This window comes from Lampetra fluviatilis, chromosome 30 (assembly GCF_964198595.1).
Source record: "Lampetra fluviatilis chromosome 30, kcLamFluv1.1, whole genome shotgun sequence".
NCBI classification, from domain to species: Eukaryota; Metazoa; Chordata; class Hyperoartia; order Petromyzontiformes; family Petromyzontidae; genus Lampetra; species Lampetra fluviatilis.
Genome location: NC_136304.1, coordinates 3,579,094 through 3,591,843, shown reverse-complemented (window position 1 = coordinate 3,591,843; position 12,750 = coordinate 3,579,094). Strand labels below are relative to the sequence as shown.

The 12,750-nt window shown below is 47.8% G+C and overlaps 1 protein-coding gene across 2 annotated transcripts in view; it reads left to right on the top strand.

Annotated features, from left to right (window-relative positions):
- Window positions 1-3,272: 3,272 nt before the first annotated feature.
- Window positions 3,273-12,750, top strand: part of LOC144943139 (protein kinase C epsilon type-like) — a 78,267-nt gene continuing 68,789 nt past the window's right edge. The window contains exon 1 of one of the 2 annotated variants that reach the window (XM_078870350.1): window positions 3,273-3,302. The gene's annotated coding sequence lies outside the window, so the exon portion shown is untranslated. Of the gene's footprint in view, window positions 3,303-12,311; window positions 12,712-12,750 lie in introns of those variants that run through there. The other variant, XM_078870346.1, reaches the window with a different exon arrangement.

Here is a 12,750-nt window from a genome sequence, read left to right as displayed (position 1 = left end):
AGTCAATCAGTAGGTGGTGAGATGTTAACTCCCTCGCCTGGTATACATGGAGGCCGTGGGTTCGATCTCGACCCTTGACACCTGCTGTAGATTTGTAGTTTGCATCTCTCTCTCTGCCCGTGGTCGCGTGGAATTTTCTCCGGGTCCTCAGGTTTTTCCCTTCACATTTAAAATCAAAATCACGCGTTCGGAGCATTTGACTACCGCTATAAATTTCCACGCGATAAGCCACTTCGTTGGGCTATCATTCGTGGCCAGGTTGCTTCTGAAAAAGAGCTACATAGCTCAGTGGGCCTTACCTGGTAGAAATACTAGTTTTAGTTCAGGTTGCGAGTGGTGGGGTAAGGTGAAAGAGTAGGCCGACGTACCCTCGACAGAGAGAGAGAGAGGTTTAGTGGAAGGTAGCAGCAGTGTCTTCAGTGAGAAACGCATGGCTACGCCTTTGCCTTTTTTTTTAAACGTGATCTCACAGCTGGTTAACACGCGCCGATTAAACACGTGGAGTCTTTGTGGCACATCAGGCGTTTTGATGGATGGTAACATTTGCGAGACCGTGACGCGACGGCTTGGAGAGGCCTTCATCCAGCAGTGGATTGATCATGGACGACGATGACGATGATGATTATTGCCATGACAGTATTAATAATTCAGCTTTATCAATGGATGAGTCACATTTGTCTACCTTCATCAACCAATATCATCATCAGTCGCGCCGTTCATGTAACCTCATAGGGCTTTTCAACATAAAACGCTCGCATTTGAACTTGCAACGAAAATCTAAATCTGCCTACCCCCCCGCCCTGCATACGCCAACCCCCCAATTGATTTGATTGATTTCCACTTGCCACTCCCCCGCATTCGAGGCCTGAGTTGTCCAGCAAAGTTGAAACGAACCTCAGGGTGGGCACGACCATTTGGAGCGCGTAGACACTCACCAGATCTCGCGAGCCGCTCCCCGTCCGTCTGCGCGTTACGCACCTTGAACTTCCCTAGCCGCCACACGAGGTGGCCGACCGTGCTAATCGCAGGTGCGGCGGAAGGACAACAACACTAAATTCTAGATGTGAAACTTTCGTGACTGCAAGGATTCATACTCTTAGGCTTTTTCGGTAAAGTCACGTAGGTGAAAAATTAAATTAATATAAGTAATAATAGAAATAAAATGATAAATCACGACATTTCGGAGGCAACACAAGTCTCCGTCATCAGGTGGGACCGTAACAGCTAAAATTACTGCATCAAGTGAGGGAAAATTCCAAAAGATCAGCCCTTAAATACTTGATGCAGTAATTTTAGCTGTGACGGTCCCACCTGATGACGGAGACTTGTGTTGCCTCCGAAACGTCGTGATTTATTATTTTATTTCTATTATTACTTCTATTAATTTTATTTCTTACCTACGTGACTTTACCGAAAAAGCCTAACAACACTAAACACAAAAATGCAGTTCCACCAACGAGGGCGGGCTATAAGCCTTGTAGATTTGGTCCGATCTGAGCGGAGTTGTACGACAAAGTCGTGTTTTCCTATTGTGACGTGACAAGGCCGCTTTGGGGGTGGCAGGTGTGTGCCATGAGAGGCTCCACGTGGGTTAAGCAACAGCAACAATTGACATTGACTTCATCACTTGCTGTCAAATTGACTTGGTCACGTGCTGTCACGTTGAGCTGGACGTTGGCAAGGGTGCCTTCCGCAAGCCGAGGGGCGACGATTGTTATCAGCGCTGCTGAAAGTGCTCCCGGCAACTTGATAGCTCCATTTTAAAAAAAAACAGTGGCGGCTCCTGGCTCCGGATGAAGGAGGCTAACAGAGTCCACCTCGGGTCTTCCAGTCTCAGGTGATAATGCGTTGAGGTGGAATTCATTAATAACTGGAACACAAATGCAATGGTGACGATGATGCTGCACCAGACCAGTTGCCCTGGGAAGCTGTGCGGGCTACAAACGCCCTGTCTGCTGGAGGAAGTGCTCATGATTAAGTCACTGCCAGCGCGTTCCAGACTATGGGTCTTTATAAAAGTCTATGGGTCTCTATGTAAGTTCATGGGTCTCTGTGTTAGTCTATGGGTCTCTCTCTGAGAAAGCGCTGATGTTGAAGCCACTGACAGCGCGTTCCAGACTGTGGATGTCGATGTGAGTCTATGGGTGTCTATGTGAGTGTATGAGTCTCTATGTAAGTCTATGGGTCTCTCTGTGAGAAAGCGCTGATGATGAAGCCACTGACAGCGCGTTCCAGACTGTGGATGTCGATGTGAGTCTATGGGTGTCTATGTGAGTGTATGAGTCTCTATGTAAGTCTATGGGTCTCTCTGTGAGAAAGCGCTGATGATGAAGCCACTGACAGCGCGTTCCAGACTGTGGATGTCGATGTGAGTCTATGGGTGTCTATGTGAGTGTATGAGTCTCTATGTAAGTCTATGGGTCTCTCTGTGAGAAAGCGCTGATGATGAAGCCACTGACAGCGCGTTCCAGACTGTGGATGTCGATGTGAGTCTATGGGTGTCTATGTGAGTGTATGAGTCTCTATGTAAGTCTATGGGTCTCTCTGTGAGAAAGCGCTGATGATGAAGCCACTGACAGCGCGTTCCAGACTGTGGATGTCGATGTGAGTCTATGGGTGTCTATGTGAGTGTATGAGTCTCTATGTAAGTCTATGGGTCTCTCTGTGAGAAAGCGCTGATGATGAAGCCACTGACAGCGCGTTCCAGACTGTGGATGTCGATGTGAGTCTATGGGTGTCTATGTGAGTGTATGAGTCTCTATGTAAGTCTATGGGTCTCTCTGTGAGAAAGCGCTGATGATGAAGCCACTGACAGCGCGTTCCAGACTGGATGTCGATGTGAGTCTATGGGTGTATATGTGAGTGTATGGGTCTCTGTTTAAGTCTATGGGTCTCTCTGTGAGAAAGCGCTGATGATGAAGCCACTGACAGCGCGTTCCAGACGGGATAACCTGAGCTGGACTTAGTTACCTACTGCACCTGGGCAATCAGCCACCGCTCTTATTATTATTTTGTTTGTTAGTATTACGTTTGTTTACTCAGAAAAGCCTCACCGAGTCTCAATACGTGTCCCTTTTTTTCAGAGGGGTCCTACCAAGTTTTAACCGTATGGGGGCGATGTTGCCTTATGCATTGTGTGACATTGTTCGTGTGCAGGCGATGAAAGGACATCGGAGAACAGGGAGGAAACCCATGCAGAGCAGGTTGGAGGAATGGAACCGAGGCTCTTCTTGCTGCGAGGGACGAGATGTCACCACTGCGCCACCCTGCAAACCCCATCGATGACTCACTCGGAGTGCACGGTAATTGGACCTCATCGCATGGTTCAGGATGAGCACCGTAATCGAATTCTCAACGTATGCAATGCGATTTGTATTGCTTCAGTTGATCAAATCCTGAACGATTGGGATTGTGTCACATTGTATAATGATGGTACAATAACAGACACGTGCGTTAAGCTACTTTTCCTTTTATAATTTGCACTGAAATGTAATGTTGTGGGTGCCACGGTGGCGAGATGTTAACCTTCTCGCCTGGTATACAGGAGGTCGTTGGTTCGATCTCAATCCTGACGCCTGCATATTCGGAGTATGATTGTCTCTCTACCCGTGGTCGCGTGCATTGGGCTGCAATATATTTCCACGCGATAAGCCACTTTGTTGAGCTATCATTTGTGGCCAGGTCGTTTCTGCAAAAGACATACGTGGGCTTTACCTGTAAACAACAAAAATTACTGAATTTGTTATTCGTCTACAGGGTGGTCCAAAAGTCAGGACATTTCTGGCTCTCTTTTGGCTCTGAATAGTCGGGGAACCTCTCTGACCCTCTGACCTCATGGGGCCCACACTCCAGTTGCACAACCTGGGCCAACCGGGCAGCGCGACCTTGTTAAAGTTTTAAGGGGGTGGGTGGGGGAGGCATACAACAACTCGGGAGGGCACATGCCACAGTCAACGTTCAACAACCTTTAAACAAAAGTTTATGGCTAAACATGTGTGTGTGTTTATGGTTAGGGGGTGTTGGCTGAATTGGCGTGCACACGACACTACTTGAAATTTAAAAGACAAAAACCCCGCCACTGTTGGAATATTTTACGAAGACATTTTTTTTTTACTTGGCTATGAACATTTCTAAGTGGTGCTGAGCCTTAAGCAGGGGGGGGGGGGGTGCTCAGCCCCCCCCCCCTACATCCTCCTCCCAAAACGACGATGTTGACCTGGGCACCTAAAGTTGTATAAGGTAGCACTCATCTTCTTGGTTCTTTCGGTAAAGTCACGTAGAAGGGAAATAATAAAATAATAAAAAGAAAACATAATAAAATAATTCTCACGACGTTTCGGCCACAACGCAAGCAGCCGACAGACCTGGTCTTCACCTGAAGACGGCTGCATGCGTTGTGGCCGAAACGTCGTGAAAATGATTTTATTCTGTAAATTTTTTATTATTTTATTATTTCCCTTCTACGTGACTTTACCGAAAGAACCAAGAAGATGAATCCCTGCAGTCACGAAAGCTTGAAATCGAAATTTAAGGTAGCACTCATTACACACAAAGCGCTTGCCACAAATGAACCACAATACCTTGGCTGATCTCGTCAAGAAGCCATCAACCATCGCGTGAACTACGGTCATCCTCGCAGCAACAGCGGCTTTTTGGCTAGCAATCGAACAAAGGCGGTCACCGCATCGCGCACTTTCAGATGCGCTTCTGCGGCCGTCTGGAATGCTCTTCCTTCCGATATTAGGAAGCCAATGGAGCGATGCACTTTTCAATCGCGATTGAAAACTCATTTACTTAAAACTTATTATAGTGTTTTGTTTATTGTCATTCTACCCCGCACCTCCAATTGGCACGGTTGGCTACGTACGTTCCGAAATAAGTTCAACATACAGTACAAACATCCACAATTGAGGTTGTTTGGGGGGTTAGATCGCGTAAATATAAATGCGTCGTGAAACCCGCCACCACCCGACACAGCCGATAAATAAGGTTCGTCACGTGAACGAAATGTGTATGTACACATAGCCCACGTGGAGTTTGCAACAAAGATCCCCCGTATAGCCTTAACAGACTGTAGGGGCAAGTACTGTTAGCGAGCACCTATGAAGGCCGGCACGGCACACGAGGGGGTGGGTGGCCAACACCACGCCCGACCGCCTTTGTCTCCCCAGTGGCGATGTTTACACACCGCACCAGGCACTCATTTAAGGCTGAGTCGACCTAGGGGAGGACCAGGACCGGTTCAGATGATCGTCACTGGTGTTAGCCGTGAGCGGGAATCGAACCCGGGTCGCCAGGTTCATAGCGCAGCGCGCTAACCGCTACACTACCGCTCCCCATGGAGTTTGCAGCACCACCACCACCACCGACAACCACCTGAACGTTTGATAGCCCACGTGGGCTGGCTCGGTCCAGCCTGGCGAGGTGACCCTTGCGGGAACGAGGGTGCGCGCTGGCTTCCCGCCCGGCGTTCCCGATGGCCACTCGCCGATTTCGCGATGGCAATTTCCCCGCACCCCCTCCTCCTCCCTCCCTCCCTCCCCACACCATAAGTGGTTGTGGTTCGCCGGCCACGTGGTCGGCAACCTGTGGCTCCGGAGCTACGTGACGTCACTCATTTGAGGGCCACCGCCCTCGTATTCACGTTGCATTGCGGCTCTTTAAATATTTTTTGGTTTTACCGAATTCGAAAATAACAAAAAAATCAGTCTTCTTGTTATTTTACTTGCCGGACCCCCCCCCCCCCTGGACAATGGTTGATGGTGATCATGGTGGCGGCAGCGGTGGTGGTGGCCAACACCGGTGGCGATTACCTGAACCAGTCCTGGTGCCTCCTCTAGGTCGAAATGATGACGTTAAAAACAACGTGTTTGTAGTGTTATTAGAATGGTGAGATGTTGATATTTATTCGTATCTGAGCTCCAGCTGGTACATTATTTGATGCATCTCGATGGGTCCTCCCCCCTCCTGAAATATGCACCCCTTGTGCTACTTGGGGGCGATACGCTTTTGCTTTCTTTGCTCATTGCTTTGCTGCCACCACTGAACGCAGCCGGTGTCGAGCTTCTGGCATCATCGACGGCGGCGTTGCACGTGAGCGGTGTTTAATTTTAGCCCATGCTCAGGACGGTTCTGGCCAATGAATGCCCCGTCTAGGTCAGCAGTTGGGGGGGGGGGGGCGCTTCGTAGCTTTGTGGGCGCACAGTGAAGGCACTGTTAGGCTCGTGAAAGTAATTCACCGAATTGCTTTAGAAGCTTACGACACAGTCATCATATCAATATAAATGCAAGCAGCTCGCTTCTCTTTCATTCACCCATAACCCCCCTCGGCAGGTGTGGGGGGTGTGGGGATAGGCACAGCTGTCCCTAGGGTACACGGCGACTGCCCCGAGCCCCGCACTTTGGGGGGGGGGGGCGCTTCGATGCCACGTTGTCAGATGTAATACGTCCGTTTTTAATATGAAGACATGTGGGGGGGGGGGGGCACGGACCCCACACCCCCCCCCCCCCCCTCTGGACGGCCCTCTAAGTTAGTTGGGCTACGTTGTAGTACTGTAAAGCTAAATATATTGTTATTGTGTCCGTGTTGTTTTGTTATCCTGTACGTCCTGTATGTTTTTAGTATTTGGCTGCTATGCATTTGCACATAGCCACTTTGTTGAGCTATGATTTGTGGCCAAGGTCACTCCTGAAAAATAACAAATACAGTATAGCTCAGTGGGCCTTACCTGCTAAACATAAAAAAAAACTAGTTTAGTTTTCGCGTATAGTTCTCTGTTTCCACACCTACCTCATTGTTATTAATATATATTGAGCCATATAGGTCAGAGATTAACTTCAGCCGTGTCTGTCTGGATTGGACAACTGGAAAATATTTCCATACCCGGTAGACCACATCGAGTATAGCTCTCGCGAAAGCTGTTGCGACATGCTCACATGTGACCCAATATGGTCTATCAGCGATCTGGAAATAATCCGTGAGAAATTAATATCCGGGTTCGTCTAGGTTCAAAAGCAATTACATTCCAATGAGATGTGTTTAGGGGCCATCCATTTAGTACGTCCACAAAAAATCTGTCAAAACTTGACCCCTCCCCCACCTCCCTGTACGCACGCGGACTTTTTACACCCCCCCCCCCCGAATCCTATAGAACGGCCGATATTTAATCCACGCAGAAACGATCAAGGATTAATAATATTAATGTGCTTAAGCAAACAGATAGTCCACCGCCGGACTATCTAACTCATTTGAAGGCCAATGTAGACGAATTATTATCGAGGCTTAACCCCCCCCCCGCCCCCCGTTTCCTATGGGTAAGGACATTGTCAGTAGACCCCCCATACGCAAGCGAACGCATTTGGGTTAACCCCCCCTCCCCCCTCCATGTGTACGTGCTAAATGGATGGCCCTAAAGCTGTGATTTAGAGTATAGTTGAAAAGCAATTGCTATTGAGCAGAATAGGGTACAGAATAGTCCAAGACCACTTACATTCATGGTAGCCAAGTGACAAATCTACATTGCACATGAAAAACAAAAACTGACGGGGAAGGATATTTTTAAACAGAAGAGAGATGCAATGTTACGAGACAGGTTTTATATGTCACGGTCATGTCACCCAATCCACTGCTAGATGAATGTCACTCCATGCTATGTTCGTTCTGGGGGCTGTTTGACCATACTTCACCAGACTGGTTAGTACCGGTAGATGAAGGAGGGGGAGGGGGGTAGGACTGGTTTCAGATATCACTCATCACGAATTTTAACCATGGAGGTCACGTGAACTTAGATAGTTCATAGCGCTGCATGCTTACCACCGTGCCACCACTCCCTCCGCCAGATGGATTCATATTAGAATTGTTTAAATATGGAATTACAACCCCGGATGTACTTTGTGGAAATGTCTTAGTAAATGCCTTAAAGGCAAACTTACACCAGTGCATACCTCTTGCATTCATGCTAAACTAAATATTTTGAAGCAGTGGGTGACAGTTGCTAATATTTGTACGTATACTACCTGAGCACACGAACTCAGGACCTTTAATCAATCTTTATTTTGCGTGCCAATATCGCCCTCAATGCAGTAGGCATCAGTGCACAGTACAGCAGCAAGATTGATGAACAGAGACCCGTCACGACCTCAACGGCTCACGCCGACGGAGCAGAGTGAATTGCAACCGCGCGCAAAATAAAGCGCGAACATTATTATTCATTTCGATTTAAAGCTTTCGTGACTGCAAGGGATTCATCTTCTTGGTTCTTTCGGTAAAGTCACGTAGAATGGAAATAATAAAATAATAACAATAAAACATAATAAAACGTCGTGAGAATTATTTTATTGATTTATTTTTATTATTTTATTGTTTTCATTCTACGTGACTTTACCGAAATAACCAAGAAGATTATTATTCATAATAAACGTTTTTGGGTCAGATCGCGTTATTTATAAATGTGTCGTAACCCTCCACCACCCGACACGGCCAAACAGTAAAAAATGTGTCACGTGACAAAATGTGTCACGTGACACATTTTTTTCTATTTGGCCGTGTCGGGTGGTAGAGGGTTACGACACATTGATACCCACGCGATCTAACCCAAACGCCTTTATTTGTGAGCAGAAAAATGTGTCACGTGACACATTTTGTCACGTGACACATTTTTAACTGTTTGGCCGTGTCAGGTGGTGGAGGGTTACGACACATTGATACCCACGCCATCTAACCCAAACGCCTTTATTTGTGAGCAGGCGTGTGTCTAGCACAGACCGCGGAATTGAGAGACACTCGGCCAGTTTCGGATGTCCGGTGGCAGGCAGTCGGGGTGAGTGAGTTCAAGTCTTCGCCCTCCCAGGGCCGGGTGAACAATCCCGGTCTGGACGAGTTGCAGGCTCATTCATTTTACATTGAGAGACAGGAAGAGCAACACGTGGATGGGAGAACGTGCGTCACGGACATTTAAAATGAAGATCGGAATCTTTAGTTTTGTGTGCTGGAGGAATCCGATGAGCTATAAAGTTATTCGTCACAGATAGTCCTTTGACATGACACATCACTCGCAAGGATGATGACGCGCTCGAACATAACGACAGAGTGACAGACTGAGAAAGGAATGCGTCTATGGACTGCTTCCGTGACGTGATTCACAATGCATTGCGGCTCTTTAAATATTGATTTACCGAATTCGAAACAAAAATCTATTCATGTTATTTCGGCTGCCGACCGCTGGTCTATGAGGACACGCACAGCAGAGACGCGATGATTACATTAGTTTGTGTGCAGGAGGAAGCATGGATATAATTACAGCGTGATGAAGCATCTAGCAGTGTGATAGTTGATGGCTTCCTATGATGCTGACGATGAAGACGACCTGAGCGTTATCGTGAACTCCTACAAGTGCTGTCGATAAAATAAATCATGGTAATGGACATACATGCAGCCTCTTACTCTTGGTGGACGAATGCATCGTGTGAATTGGAAACAATATATATAAAATCGATTGAGAGGGTTTCACTGAATGGGGAAAAAGGTGTCTGATATGAGCAGTGTAATGGAGTACAATGATGTACTGTATAACACAGACAAAAATCCCCAGTATAGCCTCAACAGACTGTTGGAGAAAGTGTTGTTATCGAGCACCTATGAAAGCCGGAACGGCACACGAGGAGGTAGGTAGCCAGCCCCGCACCCGGCCGCCTTTGTCGCCCCAGTGGCGATGTTTACACACCGCACCAGCTACTCATTTGATGCTAAGTCGAGTTGGGGGGGGTCAGAAAGTCAAAACAACAAATAATACAAAACACGACAGGAGTGCAGAGTAAGGAAAAGGAAAGCAAATTACGTACTTTTTTTTATCTCACCAGGTAAAGCCCACTGAGCTCTTAGCTTCATTTTCAGAAGCGACCTGGTCACAAATGATAGCTCAACAAATTGGCTCATCACGTGGAAATTTAGAGCAGTCAAAAAATATATAAATAATGTGCTCGCAGTGGGCCACGGCAAGTGCAATCCCCTACCTGCCCCCTCGCATGTGGACAATCACAGATTCAGAATCAGAACATTTATTTATACCGGAGGAATCCGAAGAGCTATGAAGCTCTTTTTCACAGACGTCCAGTAGGGCTGGGTAAGAACGTTCCAGTTTCAGTTTAATTTATTTGGTATAGCCCTGTGAGCCATTCGGCTCTTGAATCGGGTGCAACCGCAACAAACAAAAAACATGAACAAGAAAACATCTGAAAGTGACTATGCGCAAACAGAAAAATCCAGGAAAAAACTGCAAAGTCTTCCAGAAAAAAAGCACCGTACACCAACGCTGTGCAAAAATCCCAGTGGGATGCAAGTCAAACAACAACAATAACAACAACCACACGACAACTTAGATTAAAGCCATCATTCTAACTCCGTACTACAACAAACAAACATGGCCAAACCAAAAAAACTTTTCTAAATCACCAAAATAAAGTCATTAGCAATGTAACAGTGATCATAGGAACTGTGACCGAAATTTCACAATAAACAACAAACAACACAAAAACACGATAGTGGTGCAAATCACAAGAAAGGTAAAAACAGATTCACCCCAAATGCAACTGCATGTCCACTGCGAGCATTCTCCCACGACACGGGTGGAATTCGCTCGCCACGCTGTGGAAGCCAGCAACTGGGTTTCCAACCTGGAGACTTTATCTGTCCACCGTACAATAGTCGCTTCACAAATCTTATCCATACGAAAGAGAGGGATACGCATGGAGTGGAAATACTGTAACTTTAATGTCAGCATTGTGGAGATTGATAAAGTTACATCAAAATCATACTCGTCATCGTTAGCCACGATGTACCCTCTGCTGTTGTCATGATGGCAACAACAATCCATCCCACTTCTGCAATCGAACCGAGCACCTTTTGCTCCCATCTCTCCGGAAGTCACCCTTCCCCCCCCCAGGTGCTTTCGTTTCTTCGGCTGCCATTCGGTCCAACACTCATCATGCCTGCTAGCCGTGAGGTATCCTGCCCACGTGCGCTTACATGCCTTCATGTCACATCTGATCCCCTGTTCCACGTGTGCCTCACTCTGACTCTCGGTGTCACTCAGAATTTATTCATACTGGAGGATGCATCTACCTCTCGACGCGAATCTGTGCACTGCTCAGCTTCGTTGTCCGTGTTTCTGATCCATGCCAGTGGGAGGCACAATTGGATGCCTAGTTTTAGGACCAAATTTCAGGTTTTCTAACGGCAAAGGCACTATCTTGAGTTGAGGCTTTCGTGACTGCCGGTAAAGTCACGTAGGTAGAAAATAAAATAAATCACGTTTCAGGCGCAACACAAGCGTCCGTCATCAGATGGGAAAACGTGGTCTGCTGCTGACGCAGACTGTTTTAAAAGGTTTGAAATGGGTGTAGCCCAAGGGTTATAAAGAAGTGGCCGGGGCTTGTGATGTTAATGTAATAAATTAGCATGTAACTGTAAGCTAGGAGAGCGGCCTCCTCGACGAGGGCACGGAAGTGGCTATGTTAATGTGAGAGATTAGCATGTTGTTAATGTGAGAAATTAGCATGTAACCGTAAGATAGGCAAAGGCACTCTTTATTACTCTATTTCATGATTTTGATTCCGATCCGGCTTCAGTAATTAAGTGGTGGACAGGTGGCTTGACAGCACTGAGCCGAATGCGTGTACAGTACTATCCTGTGTAGGGTGAACCTAAATATATATGAATATATTAATAGGGCACGTACATCGATGAAACTTGAAGCGATCAAATTAGTTAATGTGCAGATGCTGGATGGATCTTTGTATCGCAAGATCCGTGAGACATGGTGGGGGGGGGAGCGAATTGGAGAGGCCTTCATCGATATGCAGTGGATCGATCACGTCTGATCATCATCATTGTTCGCTTTAACCCACGTGGACTTTCGTTTCAACGTGGAGGCTCCATTTTTGAAATCCACGCGTGATCCGAGACGAATCGTGCCCATCGATTCGACCAGTGACAGCGAATCGTCACAGGGCGATTACATCATCACAATGGACTGATCACGTGGTACCGACGCGCGCCCTCACGTCCCCCCCCCGCATCTCCCCCCACCCCCCTCTTCCTCCCACCCTCGCGCGCGCACCGGAAGTGTAATACGCACTTCCGTCCGTTGACCGGAAACGGAAACCCTCGCTCGTTTCATATACCCCCCCTCCCCCAAATAAAAAAAACTCGGTCGCGCTCCCCCCCCTCTCCCCCACGAGCCCCGCCCCCCGCCCAACCCCCCCACCCTGCGGCAACCCCCTCCCTCTCAAGTCCCCCCCCCATCCCCCTCACACAGCCGCCCCGCCCCCCGCCTCGCGCCGAGCGCGCGCGCGCGACGTCTCCCCACATCATTAAACAACAACAACAACATCGCCACCACCGCCGTGTGTGTAACATCGTCGGCGACATCGTCAACATCAACAACCCACTCCTCCTCCGCCGTCGCCGCCTCCTCCTCCACTTCCACGGCGGTCCGCCTTCAAACCAGTCGCAGTTGTTACAGCGGGCGGGCAGGCAGCAGAGTGCGCTTCGCCTCGTGTTATCGCGAAGTTTATGAATATTTTTAAAAAATATATATTTTTTATTTTACCCTTCCCACCCCCACCACCCCTTGGCTCTCTCCCTCCCCCGCCGATGCTGCTTCAAGCAATGGCGAATGGGCTTCAACGTAAATATTAAGAGTCTTGAAGGCGGTACGTGACTCCACAGACATTATTTCACGTCGTCGTTTA